Source organism: Protopterus annectens, chromosome 10.part0 (genome assembly GCF_019279795.1).
Source record: "Protopterus annectens isolate FY-2018-M chromosome 10.part0, PAN1.0, whole genome shotgun sequence".
Classification (NCBI taxonomy): Eukaryota; Metazoa; Chordata; order Ceratodontiformes; family Protopteridae; genus Protopterus; species Protopterus annectens.
The window spans coordinates 1,693,839,467-1,693,858,858 of record NC_056744.1 but is presented as its reverse complement, the minus strand read 5'-3'; positions in this window follow the sequence as shown (position 1 = coordinate 1,693,858,858).

Below are 19,392 nucleotides of genomic sequence, written 5' to 3'. Positions count from 1 at the left end.
GTTCCTGAATTTTGAATTGTAAATGCCTCTGGAGGAAATTGTCCATACCCCAACAAGAGGAGCAAACATTCTAGGTCTGGTTCTCACCAACATATCAAACAGGTGCACGACTGCAAATGCTGGACCCTCATTAGTTAAAACAGACCACAAATCAGTTAACTTCAAACTAACACCAGAACTCACAAAGGGTGAAATCAGACTAAAAAAAACTTCACCAAGGCAAACTATACCCTCCTAGGTGAAGGTACAAATGCATTCCATGCCCCACCCCAAGCTGAAAGTGGTAACTATGCTGAAATTTACACTAAAACCCTGTACAATCACTTGCATAAGTGTATAAACTTGGCTGTACTAAAAGAATCAAAGCCAGAGCCCCAAGTAAAATCAAGCTGTCATGGTGGACTTCCAGTGTCAACAAACTCTACAATAAATGCAAAGAGTTGCTGTTCAAGAAAACAAAGACAAGAACTCAACAACGCAAATGCACCCTCCTCAGCTCTTTTCACTATGCAAGTAAGATACCTTGTCAAATCATCCAAGAGCTACTTTGAGAGAAACTTAGCAAGTACTGCCAAGGATAACCATAAAACCTTTTACAGCTATGTATATAACCTAAAGGATAGGACCCAGTCATGTGCAGAACTGGTGGCCAACGGTATCACACTCACACATACACACACACACACACACACACACACACACACACACACACACACACACACACACACACACACACACACACACAAAAGCGTTTGGTTGTTCCCAGTATCTAACTCTGCACTTTTTCCATTTACCATTATTATGTTTAATACATGCTGTACTTTTCCTTCACTCACATTCAGTGTTATCCAGACTTTCCACCCTCTTTTCCAAACTTTTCTTTCATCTAACACTTTCTTAACAAAATATACTATCATCATGTACTTTACTAGTCTCATAATCTTCTACATCTGTTGTTCTGAATTGTACAGAAATTCTGATGAGAGTTTGTTTTCTTCTAAAGAAAAATCTTCCCCATAATACACTGAGAGTCCACTGTTTCTGAGATTACAATGCCCATAGCTGGACTGTCACGTGACAGTTCCATTCACTTAGAATGGAAGATCAGAGGACAGCAGCTAATTTTGAGAGACCTCAGTAAAAGTACAATTTACTGTCATATGGTGACTCTTACAAATGTGTTTCCTGCTGATGTGTTACACATTCTGTGAAAAAAGCTTCCAGAGCTACCAGCTCAATGCTGAGAGAACAGGGTTTTTTTAGACATTCAACTTTGATCTGCTTCAGTTGTTTCTCAAGTTACTCCTCCCATATTCCAACCCTCAGCTATCATCAAGTGTAGCACATTCCCACCCCGCAAGGTTCAGCTAATTAGTCAGCTTTGCATGACAACACATATCAATCAGATTAGCTTGCAGTCTGTCTTTGTGCCAGGAAAATGTGTTCCCTCATCTCTCTCCTTACTGCTATCATCTGAATAGCACTTTCACAGTAAATCATATTACAAAAATGCTTTTAGCAATCCTTAATATAAAGATGTCTTAAGTTTTCCTTTAAACATGTCTGTAACATACACAGATAATTCATCTCAGTCACTAACAGATTTAGCTATGTCTGCAAATTATTGCAATTATAAAGAATATTCATATTTGTGTTACATAGAATTGCAGTCTTCTGCCTTGTTATCCTTTAGGAATGCCACTGGTGTCTCCTTATATATGTAGGTATCACTGCTTTTGTGCACACACATTCATTGGTGTTAATCTTGTTTAATACAACTAAATATATTCTTTCCTTCATGCTACGCAGTGCCTGTTCTCACTGTTCCAAACAGTGTGCATGTTGTTCTTGCTCACTCTCAACATTGTTTTCCATTGCAGGCTGCCACAACAGGCTTTTCTATTCACTGACATCCAAAGTTTCACTCATTTCCTCAGGAAAGTAGATAAATGAGACTACCTCCAACAATATGTTTTATACCACAGTCATTTATTGTGTAACCATGACTGCTGCATTTCAGTTATCATATGAATTTAGTTCTAAACAGCAGGGATCAAGAATGAAAGGCCATTTTGCACAAGAACATCAACAAAATATGCACAGTAAACACTCAGTAGGATTAAACACAAGCATCAGCTCATATGTACCACAGGGATGGGCTATGGCTGCATAAAAAGAAAACAGTGCAAAAGGCAACATTCTGGTTTTGTAACATTGAGCTGAGGTGTAACATCAAAATACAGGCAAGCCAGCAATGTAGAAGCAGCCCATGGCAACAACACTGCATAAAGAGAAGATTATAAGAGTCCCTTTAAAGTTAAAGACATGATCCATAATGCAGACAGATTTTAGGTCCCGAGACTCTCTCTCATCTATGGAATAGACTCCCTCTCCACATCACAGAGTAACTTTACCCTTTTAAGCATTAACCTGGATAACTGATGGAAACAGGAAAATAAACTCCCCTGGGATCCTACAATTCCATATCTCCTGCTGGGCAGGGGCATTGGATGCTGATTTGTCTAAACATGGGTCAAACTCTTGGCTGGCTTATAAGGGCTTCAGAGCCAATAGCCTAGTAACCTCCTATGATCCTATGATACGACACCTTTCAGATATCTTAGCATCTGGCACATAACTTGTAGAAGCCTTGATGAATAGTAATGACTCTTGGCTTTCTCGGTTAGCACAGGGAAGTAAGTGTTGAGCTAACAGGTATCATGCTGAGTAGATTAATTCATGAGGCAGACATCACAACTCCTCAGTGAATTACTTCAAATGAATGTTCAGCAACAGAAGATGAAAGAGGTGATGTGATGCATATGCATGGGAGCCCAATCTCACAAAAAATGGCTTAGCATATTCACAGGAAACATTACAATAGCATCAGATGAGGTATGAGAATTACCACTTTGTAAACCAGTCTTTAAACTGAAGATACATTAATAATCACATGGTGCCTGCGCCAAACAGTTATATCTAAGCATGGACAGGCCACTAGAAAAAAGCTCAAAACCAATATACATCCATAATGTGCAATCTCTATTCCACTGTACGGGCTGACAAACAATTACTGGTTTCCTTACAGATGTAGCATACAGACTGGTTATGCAAGTGATATCAACAAAAGTACATCACCAAATGGAAAGCAGGCATACTACAGATGACAATGACTCCTGTTCACAGCATATTGTGGCATTTATATACAACTGTGAAATATACTAACGTACAGTCATAGAAATACCCTGCTAACTGCATCAGACCACATAGCAGTATCATTCTGGATTCCAGGTAAAGTTTAAAACACAATGTAATCCACCAAGTATGCACACTTAATGAGAAATTAATCTTCCAGAAGATGAATAAACAGAAAGACATACATAAATTATCTGGAACGTGTTAGAGGAAGTGAAGCCACTGCTGTGTATTTGTTCATATTGCTCACCTGTAATACATAACTAACAACATATGAAGCACCATTGGGAACCCCCTTCTTCTGCAATAACACTGTAGGACTATTAATGCATGTGTAACAACCTTGCAACAGGATCTCTAATAACTAAAAAAAAATAAATAAATAAATTATCCTTGTTTCCCGTCTTTCCTAACCTAGAGTAGTCCAAATACAGGCTTTGCTGTATTCTGACTCTTGGAAAGTTCCTGTGTTGCCATTTCCTTTCTTGGATTAAGGGAGGCTTTGTTCACCAGTGGCAGTGGGGAGCTTAGAGCAGCCTATCTATCCCTGGAGGAGTGTTCCCAGCACAAGAATCTGGTAGTCTATTGGCCATTTTGGGCCAATTTCAGCTCTTTCAACTCTGTATAAAAACCCACTTTAAGCAAGGTTTTTGCACTTGTTACTACTACTCAGCCAAGCTCCTCGTGGTCCTGCAGAGTGTATGCTAGCAGCAGAGAGGCTAAAAGAGCCGTACTGCCAACCTGATAAAAAGTGTTTTTTCCTGCTACTACCATCACATCGTCCGATCTGAGCTAAACTGCAAATATTTCTGCTTCTTGAACTGTTTTAAACTGTCTAAAGTTGTTTTGCACCTGCACTTTTAAAGTTTGTCCTGTTTGTTGCATTTACTTGTTGAGGCTACACACTCAAGTGCGCTTAGCCTGTGTTACATATTGTATTGCAATTTCCTGCTGTTTGTTGCAAGAAAGAAAAAAAAAAAGTTATCCCTTGTTTCCTGTCTTTCCTGGACTTAGAGTAGTCCAAATACAGGCTTTGCTTGTATTCTGACGTTTGGAAAGTGCCTGTGTTGCCATTTCCATTTCTTGGATAGAGGGAGACTTCTCTTGTTCACCAGTGGCAGTGGGAGCTTGGAGCAGCTTCATATCTGTCCCTGGAGGAGTGTTCCCAGCGAGGAATCTGGTAGTCTGTTGGCTGTTTTTGGGGCCAGTTTCTAGCTCTTTTCAAGTCCGGCCAGTATAAAACCCGCTGTAAGGCGCAGCTTTGCGTGGATTTTGTGCATAGCGCCAAGCATCGTAGTAGCATGCCGCTTATTTGGGTTTGAGCCTTGGAACTGATCTAGTTCTCATAATAAACACCCTATTCCTACGCTTAAAGCTCTAGCACTTGCTCACTCAAAGCAATTATATAAGTCAGCACCAAAAAATTAAAAGCACTACACCCTCACAAACTCCCTTGAGTAACTTGGTGGTCCTCATTGGCCCCTTTTTTTTCAATTATAAAGGAATTCCCAATACTATTCTAGCATGTCCAAAGGTCAGTTGTCAATCTCCTCTCCAGTCCAGCTGGTGAACCTGGGTGGGAATCTTTGGAGGCAAATGTTACAACTGCCTAATGTACACAGAGACAACTCCTCTCCTCCTCCCAACAAATTCCAACACATGTGAGAGATGCAACCATATAGCCAAACTGGGAGGCTAAGCTCTCAACTCAGTACTGGCGTGATGAACTAGTCAGGAGGAGAAGGAAACCACACCTCACTACACCCAGTCTCCCACATAGACCTACTACTATGACAGCAAACCAAACACATAAACACACAAAACATACTTGGAGGTTCTAAATAAAAAATCTGCCTAAGCAGCAGAGACCTCCAAAGCAGACATCCAAGCAAATCACACCTTAAACAAATACGTGCAACACATAGCTCACAGCCAATGTCAACAGTCACAGCCCTTATACTAAACAACACACCTGATACACTTGTAATAGGCAGGACTCTATCATCAGGCACACTGACGTCCCGGGCCGCCACCAGGCTGAACAAGGAGAAGGTCACGGTGAGCTGCCTGTCAGGCGCTGGGATCCACCATTATTAACATGACAAGCACTCCAGGTCACTCCAAGGCAAGGCACAAATATGACTCAGACATTGTCCATGCTGGTGTGAATGACCTGAGTAGGCGACACTCCCGGACTACATGAAAAAGAGACGAGAGGAGCTCTCTGAGCATGTAGCCCAGGCTGGTATGACCCTGACCTTGAGTAGCATCTACCTCACCAAGAATGATGCCACAGTATGAAGACAAGGATTATCAATTTCAACAATTGGCTTAAGTATTGTGTGTCATTCAAAGGGGATCCAAATGGCTCAGCCTGGGATGACATGCTCATTACAAGCCACTTTATGCTTCACTTCATGGATGGTTTGCACTCTGTCACCCTGGGCTTTCGGATATTGGGCAAAGGCTCTTGTTACCCCATAGTGCCTTTTTTAGGCAAGGCTCAAAGACAAACCTACCTCCATAGGTATCACAAGGATAAGAAACCAAGAGTAATGCTACTCAATGCCAGAAGTCTAAACCTCAAGATGCACGCACTCAAACTCTCCTTAGCATGGAGAACATCGATATCTGTGTAGTAACAGAAACCTGGTTCAAGGCTCTCGAGCACTCCCCAGCACCACCAGGGTTATACCTCATACTTGTTGCTTTCTCAAAACTTGGATCAACCACAAAAGGAGGGGGGAGTATCAAATATTCACAAAGATACCCACACCTCCAGGTTGGTGGCACAGCATGAAGCATCAGAGACTATCCATGTGCAACTAACAGTGGGTAAACTGCCTTCCAGTTTATAGCCTTGCTACAGACCAATTCTCCTCCCAAACCCAGGAGCCCCACTCGGCCTTCCTGAGAACACTGAAAATATGAAGATCTCTCCACAAACACCATTATATTGGGTGACTAATCACCCAACCATAGACTGGGAGCATTACTTTAGCTCCAACACCCTCAGCCCAAAGGTTCCTAGAATTTATAAACTCAAATGCTAAGGAACAACTTGTTACCACTCCCACAAGAGGGAAACATACTGACCTGATCTCACCAACATGGGGACTCTATGATCCAGACCAGAAGTGTATCCTCACTGGTAAGATCAGACCATAAACTAATCTCACTGGGATATTCTACATCCCACCCCACCCCATGCCCAGAAAACAACAGTGGAAAAAAAAAAACTTCTAAAGCAAATTTCATACTCCTCAAAACCGAGGTGGAATCCTTCAAAGCCCCCGGGCTCTGTGGATAATACAGCACCAGACCACAAAACTTCTTATAAACGCATTCTATGAACACCATTCTTCAGGAATGCAAGGATCATGCAATCCCAAAAAAACTAAGACCCAATCCTCCAAAGGCAGACGCCTCTTGTCTGGTTCAGGACCCCAGCCAAAACAAAACTATAATAATGGAAGGAGGAAGTTACTACATGACAGAGCAAATCCCAAAAAAAGGGAAGGCATCTCTGATCAGTATTGAAGTAGCAAAAAATACGGGCACTCATAAAATCATTTAAGGCCAGCTTCAAGAGACAAATTGCACAGGACACTGTATGGGATAATCACAAGGCTTTCTTTAGTTAATGTTAGGAACCTGGGTGGGAATTCCCAGATATGCTCAGAATTAGTCCAAAATGACAAAAATACAATCCCAACCCACAGACATTGCCAACATCCCAGCTGACAGGTTCAGAGCAAACTTCTCCCCACCAAAAGGGCTAATATCTATCCCAGCAGAGTGCTGGCCCCTGACATCTCAGATGCTCTAGTGTAGAGCTGCCCTCTCCAAAGCAAGCTAGAAACACAGCATCAATGGGACCAGACAGTGTCCCGGGTCATAGGCCCTACATGAACTCTAAGAAGAGCTAAACCTAAAAAACCAAAACTACTGTTCAATCTCAGCCTTACTTACAGGATATGTACCCAAAGAGTGGCGTACAGCAACACAGAAAGTGGTCCTCTCCACAAAGCAAGTGGTGCCTCAACGTGGATCCCGAAAACCATCACCCCATAAGTCTCACTTTTATAGGCTTGGTCTGCAAAAGCTATGGAAAGGATCATCATGGACCTTATAAATAAAGATATTGGGGACCTACAGACACTGGATCCTTGTTTCCTGTCTTTCCTGACCTAGAGTAGTCCAAATACAGGCTTTGCTGTATTCTGGACGTTTGGAAAGTGCCTGTGTTGCCATTTCATTTCTTGGATAGAGGGAGACTTCTTTGTTCACCAGTGGCAGTGGGGAGCTTGGAGCAGCCTATCTGTCCCTGGAGGAGTGTTCCCAGCGCAGGAATCTGGTAGTCTGTTGGCTGTTTTGGGCCAGTTTCTAGCTCTTTCAAGTCCGCCTGTATAAAACCCGCTGTAGCGCAGCTTTGCGTGAATTTGTGCATAGCGCGGCATCGAGTAGCGCCGCTTATTTGGGTTTGAGCCTTGGAACTGATCTAGTTCTCATAATAAACACCCTATTCCTACGCTAAAGCCTAGCACTTGCTCACTAAAGCAATTATATAAGTCAGCACTAAAAAATTAAAAGCACTACACCCTCACAAACTCCCCTTGAGTAACTTGTTCCTCATTGGCCCTTTTTTTCAATTATAAAGGAATTCCCAATACTATTCTAGCATGTCCAAAGGTCAGTTGTCAATCTCCTCTCCAGTCCAGCTGGTGAACCTGGGAATCTTGAGGCAATGTTACAACTGCCTAATGTACACAGACAACCCTCTCCTCCTCCCAACAAATTCCAACACATGTGAGAGATGCAACCATATAGCCAAACTGGAGGCTAAGCTCTCTCAACTCAGTACTGGCGTAACCAGTCAGGAGGAGAAGGAAACCACACTCACTACAATTCCAGTCTCACATAGACCTACCATGACAGCAAACCAAACACATAAACACACAAAAACATACTTGGAGGCTCTAAATAAAAATCTGCCTAAGCAGCAGAGACCTCCAAAGCAGACATCCAAGCAACCGCTACCCCAAAACAAAATACGTGCAACACATAGCTCACAAAGCCAATGTGCCGAACAGTCACAGCCCTTAAGGCTAAACAACACACCTGATACACTTGTAATAGGTGACTCTATCATCAGGCACACTGACGTCCCGCTCACCAGGCTGAACAAGGAGAAGGTCACGGTGAGCTGCCTGTCAGGCGCTGGGATCCACCACATAACACAAGCACTCAGGTCACTCCAAGGCAAGTACAAATATGACTCAGACATTGTCCATGCTGGTGTGAATGACCTGAGGCGTACCTCCCTGGACTACATGAAAAGAGACGTAGAGGAGCTCTCTGAGCATGTAGCCCAGGCTGGTATGACCCTGACCTTGAGTAGCATCTTACCCTCACCAAGAATGATGCCACAGTATGAAGACAAGATTATCAATTTCAACAATTGGCTTAAGTATTGGTGTCATTCAAAGGGGATCCAATGCCTGTCAGCCTGGGATGACATGCTCGACAAGCCACGATGCTTCACTATGGATGGCTTGCACCTGTCACCCCTGGGCTTTCGGATATTGGCAAAGGCTCTTGCTACCCCCATAGTGCCTTTTTTAGGCAAGGCTCAAAAGACAAACCCACCTCCATAGGTATCACAAGGGATAAGAAACTAAGAGTAATGCTACTCAATGCCAGAAGTCTAAACCTCAAGATGCACGCACTCAAAACTCTCCTTAGCATGGAGAACATCGATATCTGTGCAGTAACAGAAACCTGGTTCAAGGCTCTCGGGAGCACCCCAGCACCACCAGGTTATACCTCATACCATGCTTTTCGGCCCCAAAACTTGGACCGAACCACAAAAGGAGGGGGAGTATCAATATTCGTCAAAGATACCCACACCTCCAGGTTGGTGGCACAGCATGAAGCATCAGAGACTATCCATGTGCAACTAACAGTGGGTAAAACTGCCTTCCAGTTTATAGCCTGCTACAGACCACCCTCCCAAACCCAGGAGCCCCACTCGGCCTTCCTGAGAACACTGGAAAATATGAAGATCTCTCCAAACACCATTATATTGGGTGACTTCAACTACCCAACCATAGACTGGGAGCATTACTCTAGCTCCAACACCCTAGCCCAAAGGTTCCTAGAATTTATAAACTCAAATGCTATGGAACAACTTGTTACCACTCCCACAAGAGGGGAAAACATACTGGACCTGATCATCACCAACATGGGGACTCTATGATCCAGACCAGAAGTGTATCCCTCACTGGTAAGATCAGACCATAAACTAATCTCACTGGATATTCACATCCCGACCCCACCCCATGCCCAGAAAACAACAGTGAAAAACTTCTCTAAAGCAAATTTCATACTCCTCAAAACCGAGGTGGAATCCTTCAAAGCCCCCGGGCCTGTGGATAATACAGCCCAGACCACAAAATCCTTTATAAACGCATTCTATGAACACCTTCAGGAATGCATGGATCATGCAATCCCAAAAAAAACTAAGACCCAATCCTCCAAAGGCAGACGTCTTGTCTGGTGGACCCCAGCCATAAACAAACTATACAATGGAAGGAGGAAGCTACTACATGACAGAGCAAAATCCCAAAAAGGGAAGGCATCTCTGATCAGTATTAGCAAAAAACTACGGGCACTCATAAAATCATTTAAGGCCAGCTTCAAGAGACAAATTGCACAGGACACTAAGGATAATCACAAGGCTTTCTTTAGTTATGTTAGGAACCTGGGTGGGAATTCCCAGATATGCTCAGAATTAGTCCAAAATGACAAAAAATACACCGAACCCACAGACATTGCCAACATCCTAGCTGACAGGTTCAGAGCAAACTTCTCCCCCCCCACCAAAAGGGCTAATATCTATCCCAGCAGAGTGCTGCCCCCCTGACATCTCAGATGCTCAGGTAAGAGCTGCCCTCTCCAAAGCAAGAAACACAGCATCAATGGGACCAGACAGTGTCCCGGGCTGCGTCCTACATGAACTCTAAGAAGAGCTAAACCCAAACCTAAAACTACTGTTCAATCTCAGCCTTACTACAGGATATGTACCCAAAGAGTGGCGTACAGCAACAGTGGTCCCTCTCCACAAAGGTGGTGCCTCAACGGATCCTGGAAACTATCGCCCCATAAGTCTCACTAGCTTGGTCTGCAAAGCTATGGAAAGGATCATCATGGACCTTATAAATAAAGATATTGGGGACCTACAGACACTGGATCCTACCCAGTTCAGCTTTGTTAAGGGCAGATCCTGCCTCTTAAACCTGGTCGATTTCTTTGAAACAGTCACCAAGGCCATTGACAAGAGGAAGGTGATCCACACAGCCTACCTGGACCTTGCAAAAGCCTTCGATACAATACCCTACTCGGGCATTATACATAAGCCCACCAGCTTAAATATAAACCCCTATGTCACTAGATGGATTGAAAACTGTCTCAAGGACAGGACCCACATGGTTAGAATAGCTGGAGCCATGTCAGACTCCAAACCAGTTACAAGTGGCGTCCCACAAGGCTCAGTCTTGGGACCTCTCTTGTTTGGTATATATTTCTCGGAGGTACAGGCCAACATGGAAGGACTGTGGCTGACCAAGTTCGCAGATGACTGCAAACTGGGCGCCATAATAGACTCTCCAGCTGACACAAGCATCCTCCAAAAGGGCCTCATAGAAACAGACAACTGGTGCCAGAGCCATGGCCTCAAGCTAAACGCCAAAAAGTGTATAGTCATCCCCTTTGGAAAAAACAAAGTGCCCACAAATTATCACATAGGTGGTAATCCATTAAGTACAGAAGAAGTAATTAGGGACCTGGGGACCCAAGTTGATAGCAATCTCTCATTTGACAACCACGTGGCCAAAGTGGTTAGAAAAACATTTTATATAGCCCACCTAATCATGAAGGGATTCATATCTAGATCAGGGGAGGTCATCGTGCCTCTTTACTCATCCCTCATCAGGCCCATAATTGAGTACAATGCCCCTTTTGGGATGTACCTTACCAGACACCTGCAGCAACTGGAAAGACCCCAAAAGTACCTCACCAAGAGGATCAAGGGGCACAAACAGATGCCGTATGCTGCCCAGTTAAAGAAACTCCAGCTCTACTCAGTGGCATACCGCCTGCTCAGAGGCGATCTGTGCCTGACGTATAAAGCCATGTCCAACCCGGAATTAATGGACATGCTGCACCTCAGAAAATCCAAATCCCATTGAGCTATGCACTCGAGGGACTTAAACCTCAGCACTGAAATAAATAGGGCATGCTGGAGGGACAGATTCATAACCCAGAGGCTCCCTTCACTCTGGAATAAAATCCCAGTCCAGGTTAGGCAGAGTCCCTCATTGACTCTCTTCAAGAGGAATCTTGATGAGTGGATGGGAGATCATAGGTTTACCCCAGGTATCACTTCTGTGTCACTGTTAGACAGAGGCATAGTATACTAACATCAAAATAGGGCATAGCAAAATTAATTTAAAATGGGTGGCGAAAGCCATACACACTCTGGCTAGGCTTATAAATGCCCTAGGGCAGATAGCCTAATATGAACCTATGAACTACTGACAATTGGACAAGTGCTGTTAGGGATAAATTAAATGAACCAAGGTCATGTGTCTAGTATTCACTGCACATTTTCAATGTCTTCTCCACTCAGTATATATTTTCATGAAATGTCTTCCTATTATGATATAACCTTGCTTCCTTGTTTATTTGTGGAAACAAAGATAAGAACGTGCTAAATATGAATTCTACTGCTTACTCCTATTACTTTTCATCCACTACCAAAAACATAGAGTATGGTAAGGTTTGAATGCACTCTACAAAGTATATTCGTGCCTGATAATGGCAAGTTAAAAAACAGTCAACAACCAACGGACCAGGGTAGTAAGCTTCCACTCTAATAAATGAGAACGAACACACTATTCGCTAAGTCGGTATTTCTTTTTTGTTTTAATAATGTTTTAATATTGTTTTAATACCGACTTAGCGAATAGTGTGTTCATTCTCATTTATTAAACGAGTGGAAGCTTACTACCCTTGGTCCGTTGGTTGTTGACTGTTTTTCTTGGTCGTTGACTGTTTTTCTTGGTTTGTTGCTTCCCGTTGGTATTTGTAATAATGGCAATTTGCCTTCCGTAAAGCTCATCAGACATAAGCCAATAATCTACTGGCTGGCCAGTGTGTGTTTGCCCAGCCTGTGTTACCTAGGATAGCTTTGTTGAGTGAATTCTGACATAAAACCAATGAACCTGCTAAACATGAACTGAGAATTGCTACTCAATGTAGGCTCACTGACAGGACACAGCTTGGAAGAGGATGACATGATGGTAAGGAGGAGGTTGGACATCCTATGTATTCAGGAGATGATGGAAGGGCAGTTTAGCAAAGCAACTTGGCTTGGTATCCAGACTTCACTACTCGGGAGAAGCACAGGCTAGAAATGGTGTGGAAATTGTGCTGAGAGAAAGGCTCCAAAATGAGTGAGGGATATCATCAGAATTCGTGACACTCATGACAATCAGATTCCAGTGTAAAGATAGGCTGAGATTATGAATACTGCCCTGTGCCCCACAGCAGGGTTGTGACAGTGAGGAAAAGAGTGCATTCAGACAGCAGGTGCAGGACCTACTAGATAAAGCAGGACAACATGAATTGGTGTTGATAAGAAGTGACTTGAATGTACATATCAGGACAGACAGAACTGGATAAGAGGACTGCATGGTGCCACATGGGTAGTGCAACAGGAATAAGGGAGATGCCATTCTAGACTTCTATCTGACAAATGCCTTGATAGTAGCCAACACATGGATCAGAAAGAGAGATAGAGTCACAAGTTTACATACAAGAATGGCCAATATGCAACTCAGGTAGATGTCCCCTAGTAAGGAAAGGGTACCAGGGTATAATCAATCACTGCAAAGTCATCCCCAGTGAAACAGTCAGGCCATAGCATAAACCACTGGTTGTCAGAATCAGCTGCAAGCAGTGGTCAGACAGAACACTCTGGAAATAGTTCATATACCAGAACCAGCTTGTAAATGTTTCATCTCACAAGCCCCTGCTTATACTTATCAAGGGTATCAGAAGTTGTCAGAGCATGGCTAGGCTTAAAAAGGCCCTTTTGTTCATAAGCCTAGCAAACACCTATGAATGTCAAACAAACTGAAGTCAGTGGAGACACACAAGCACAAAAAAGTAAAGAACAACTGCCAATCACCCTCAAAGGCACAGGATAAGACATGGCAGGGACGTTTGTTTCACAACAGCCATCTGTGAATGTAATACAGAAAAAAAGTAAAGAACAACTGTCAATCACTATCAAAGGAACAGTATAAGACATGGCAGGGACGTTCGTTTCACAACAGCCATCTGTGAATGTAATACAGAAAAAAAGTAAAGAATAACTCCCAATCACCCTCAAAGGCACAGGATAAGACATGGCAGGGACGTTCGTTTCAGAACAGCCATCTGTGAATGTAATACAGAAAAAAGTAAAGAATAACTCCCAATCATCCTCAAAGGCACAGGATAAGACATGGCAAGGACGTTCATTTCACAACAGCCATCTGTGAATGTAATACAGAAAAAAAGTAAAGAATAACTTCCAATCACCCTCAAAGGCACAGGATAAGACATGGCAGGGACGTTCATTTCACAACAGCCATTTGTGAATGTAATACAGAAAAAAACTAAAGAATAACTGCCAATCATCCTCAAAGGCACAGGATAAGACATGGCAGGGACGTTCGTTTCACAACAGCCAGCTGTAAATGTAATACAGAAAAAAGTGAAGAATAACTTCCAATCACCCTCAAAGGCACAGGATAAGACATGGCAGGGACGTTCATTTCACAACAGCCATCTGTGAATGTAATACACAAAAAAGGTAAAGAATAACTCCCAATCACCATCAAAGGCACAGGATAAGACATGGCAGGGACGTTCATTTCACAACAACCATCTGTGAATGTAATACAGAAAAAAAGTAAAGAATAACTGCCAATCACCCTCAAAGGCACAGGATAAGACATGGCAGGGACGTTCATTTCACAACAGCCATTTGTGAATGTAATACAGAAAAAAACTAAAGAATAACTGCCAATCATCCTCAAAGGCACAGGATAAGACATGGCAGGGACGTTCGTTTCACAACAGTCAGCTGTGAATGTAATACAGAAAAAAGTAAAGAATAACTCCCAATCACCCTCAAAGGCACAGGATAAGACATGGCAGGGACGTTCATTTCACAACAGCCATCTGTGAATGTAATACACAAAAAAAGTAAAGAATAACTCCCAATCACCCTCAAAGACACAGGATAAGACATGGCAGGGACGTTCGTTTCACAACAGCCATCTGTGAATGTATTACATTCACAGCCATCTGTGAATGTAATACAGAAAAAAGTAAAGAATAACTGCCAATCATCCTCAATGGCACAGGATAAGACATGGCAGGGACATTCATTTCACAACAGCCATCTGTGAATGTAATACAGAAAAAAGTAAAGAATAACTCCCAATCACCCTCAAAGGCACAGGATAAAACATGGCAGGGACGTTCATTTCACAACAGCCATCTGTGAATGTAATACAGAAAAAAAGTAAAGAATAACTCCCAATCACCCTCAAAGGCACAGGATAAGACATGGCAGGGACGTTCGTTTCACAACAGCCATCTATGAATGTAATACAGAAAAAAGTAAAGAATAACTCCCAATCACCCTCAAAGGCACAGGATAAAACATGGCAGGGACGTTCATTTCACAACAGCCATCTGTGAATGTAATACACAAAAAAGGTAAAGAATAACTCCCAATCACCCTCAAAGGCACAGGATAAGACATAGCAGGGACGTTCGTTTCACAACAGCCATCTGTGAATGTAATACAGAAAAAAGTAAAGAATAACTGCCAATCACCCTCAAAGGCACAGGATAAGACATGGTAGGGATGTTCATTTCACAACAGCCATCTGTGAATACAATACAGAAAAAAAGTAAAGAATAGCTGTCAATCATCCTCAAAGGCACAGGATAAGACATGGCAGGGACGTTCATTTCACAACAGCCATCTGTGAATCTAGTACAGGAAAAAGTAAAGAATAACTCCCAATCACCCTCAAAGTCACAGGATAAGACATGGGAGGGATGTTCATTTCACAACAGCCATCTGTGAATGTAATACAGAAAAAAAGTAAAGAATAACTGCCAATCATCCTCAAAGGCACATGATAAGACATGGCTGGGACGTTCGTTTCACAACAGCCATCTGTGAATCTAATACAAAAAAAAAGTAAAGAATAACTGCCAATCACCCTCAAAGGCACAGGATAAGACATGGCTGGGACGTTCATTTCACAACAGCCATCTGTGAATGTAATACAGAAAAAAAGTAAAAAACTTAAACACAACAGTTGATGAGCTACAATAACCACCTCCTAGGGCTTTGGGGATGTTAAACTTTTTCTATGAAAGGTTAGAAAAACGACTTACTGAGTTGTATCAAAGTTAGCCATGTTTACTGTCAGTTTAATGAGTTCTGATTTAAATAAGCTATGTAATGTTTGACTGAAAATGATTGGGCAGAATATAAGTGATATATAATGTTTGCAAGTGGGAGTGTGTCAGTATGTTTTTGATGTGGAATGCTTGCAATTAGGATTGTGTCAGTGTGGTTTGTTTTCATTTTTATTAATATATGATTGCTTATGTTGTAAGTGATGATTTAATAAGGATGTTTCTTGTTTAAAAAGGGGCAGGAATTGAATAATTTATGTAATGCTTCCTAGTTATATGATGTATAGCAATATATGTGAAGTATAATGTTTGTTATTCTTAATTTGTTAATACAATTTGATTACTTTTGTAGAAATGTAAATTTGCCTATGTCACAAGTGATACTTCAATAAAGGTGTTAAAAATAAAAGAAGTTATATGGAAAAGGTTCTAATTTCTCTACTTTTTATTGTACTATTTTAAGGCCCAACAGCACAACATATTCACTTATAAATGTCTTAAGAAGGCAAACACTCATATTATGGATTTCATAAACAACGCCATGCAAAATGTAATTCTGCCTGTGAAAACCAAAGTGCAAACCCCTGGTAACTGTCCAACCAAGTTATCGATGTATTGACTGCAAATAGGGAGTTCTTCTCCTTAAAGACATCCTATGCCCCTACTTAACTACCATTCATCCAGTATTAACTATCCAATCTGGTCCATCACTTATAGCAGCTTTCCCATAATAATCACTTTGCAATAAATAGTTATTGGTGCATTAAATCTTACTGACTAGAAACATCACTGCCACAATTCAGTACAAAAGTAGCTTTATGCAACCAGTTCTACTTCTGACTCTAGCCTTTCTACATAAACAAGAGTACTGTCTCCTGTGGGCTTTCAGCATCATATTGTATCCACACTTCATATTCTGAAGTAATAAGCCAGCAAAACATGAGCACTTCCTTACATATTTACTTTATTGTTTTAACCACCACCATCCACTTATCACAGCGAGAAAGTGGTGACATTGAAGTACATATAAGCATTTAAGTTCTAACTTAATATATTGGGAAAATAATAATAGTTAATTTTATTATGTAATTAAAGATTTTGAATAAGTAGGCTTCTTGATTCTCACATAGGAAATCAATCAGCAATAGCAAAACAGGCAACTCTCACATGTATTTGTCAACATATTCACAGAAGCCACTCTAGTCAAAGCCATAGCTTTCAACCAATCTGGAATAAAGCAAGAAATAATCACGGACACCTTAAAATATCATTGCTATTCACTTGAGGCATTGACAGTTTAAGATGATGCGAACTGATATGATTTTTTCTGAAGTAACAGTGGTCTATATCCCCGATTACTGTCCTAATCTATTAAGTGTAATTTTTCAATTTGTTCTTCAAATGTCACTAGTTGTAGGTGGGATTAAGAGGGACCGGCCTCTCAACTGAATCAAAATAATGGTCATCTGTGAAAATCTAGGGCAACTGAGTGGTATGATCAAGTTCATACAAGAGAAGCCAAATCATTAAATATCTTCACATAAACAAATCTAGTAATAAAAGGATGTTTATGTTGGCAATGGCAAAACTTCTGACCAACCTGTGTCTATGGCTGTAAGAAAGTCTTTCTATATTGCTCAGCTTATAAACAAAGGGGCTTGATGTAGCTCTAGGGATGTTGTTGCCCTCTCCACTTTTACTCAACCCTCATCAGGCCAATCATTGAGTATGATGCCCCCTTTTGGCATGTATCTGTCTAGTCGTATGCAACAACTGGAACACCTTGAGAGATACCTTACTAAAAGGATCCAAGGCAAAAAAAACATATTCTATTTGTACCAACTTAAAGCCCTGTCACTATACTCCATAACCTACACACTGCTAAGAGATGACCTGTTTCTGTCATCCAAGGCATCCTCCAATGCATTATTAATTGCACATCAGCAAGTGAAATGTAAACAGAAATACTCAGTCTAGGGATTTAAGCCTCTTCGGCAACATTAGTAGAACAGTGTGGAGGGACTGATATAACATATTGAGGATAACACTGCCGTGGAACAACCTCCCCATCCATATAAAACTAAGTTCATTCCCTGTCCTTTTTCAAATGCAACTTAAAACTGGGGATAAGAAAGAGAAAATGTACACCAGGACTCCCTCCTGTACTATTAGGGTATAGAGGCAGCTTCTAAATTGCTTAGCCCAAGCATGGATCCTCCCCAATTACAAATGGTATGAACTCAGTTATTCTCATTAGGGGTAACATACTTACTGACCATGAAATGGCTAAAGCTATTCTAACATCAACTGGGATAGGTTAATTCAAACAATTCGCAGTACAGTTCAGAATATCTTCGGTATGTTCTATAATTCTGAATATTATGCATTTTCTTATTTTACTCAAAATGGAGGCATTACTTATTAACCTAGACTCAGCTCCCCATTTATAAGTAAATAATTCGTAATGCTACATCTGGTTTCTGCTTTCTTCTTCTTCTTGTATTTTTTCCCCTTAATTAGCTCCCTTTACTGCCATACCAGGCTTCCACTAGCCATATTCCTGTGCACTGATCCTATCAGCTGGTGGTATGCTACTATAGCAACACACAACTTGCCGTTGCTGGGGGCAACATCAGTGTAACCCAGTCTTGACTTTTGCTTTGATGTGTTGCATCTGATTTAACTAGAACAGTGCAGACTGCTGGCATACACAGGTCATGAAAAAAAGACATGAAGAAAACATCCATAAAACCATATATAGTCAGTCTGACAAACATAATAGGCTGATTTATTTTTACATTAACCAAGAGCATTATTTCTGACATAAAATTTGCAAAAGTAAGAGAAAACATCTCAACTCTACCTATAATATAATCAGTGCGTGTTTACACCCCACCCCAGCAGCAGAAGATTACAGCATATTAACTTAACCTTGCTTTTTGTCCAGCAACTATTTTTCTACAAATAGCTAGACTAGGCTAGCCACACTGCAAAAAAAAAAAAAAAAAAGTCTTGAAAAATAGTTAAGCACCAAATTAATAAAAACCTCCACCGAACATGAAAATGGTTACAAAGTTTAATGAAAATACACTTAGCGCTTTCACCCACTATTTTCATGGCCTTCTTCAGAGTGAAACCATTACTACAAACAGCCCATTTAAATAATCCCAAGTCACATGATCATTCATTTCACCATATTTCAAACTAAAGCAACATATTAAAAAATATTTTGAAAATTACATATAAAAAGGAGAGTCTTGTTTAGCAATTACCTACTCAACAACCTACATGAAAATCTTGGTGTCAAATCGTCATAACAGTTGTTCCATAATGGTAGTGTGAAAAGTTCTAAAGTGGTAATAACCTACAACAGAAGTAAAATGAAATAAATTACACAACCCATACACAACCTACAGTTTAGATGGCCTTAGTTTCAACACACTAGTCAGGGAACAGTTTTTGTTAATATCCAGCTTGTTAATAGCATTTTATCTCAATTGCCATTCCAACCCTAACCTCTCTAAGTTATTTTTAGCATAACCACCTATTTGAGTTGGAATAACTTGATCAATCACAAAAAACTATTTTTTTTAAAACTCTCACAATACAAACTGAGTATACATAATGAATTTTCTTTTTCTTGTT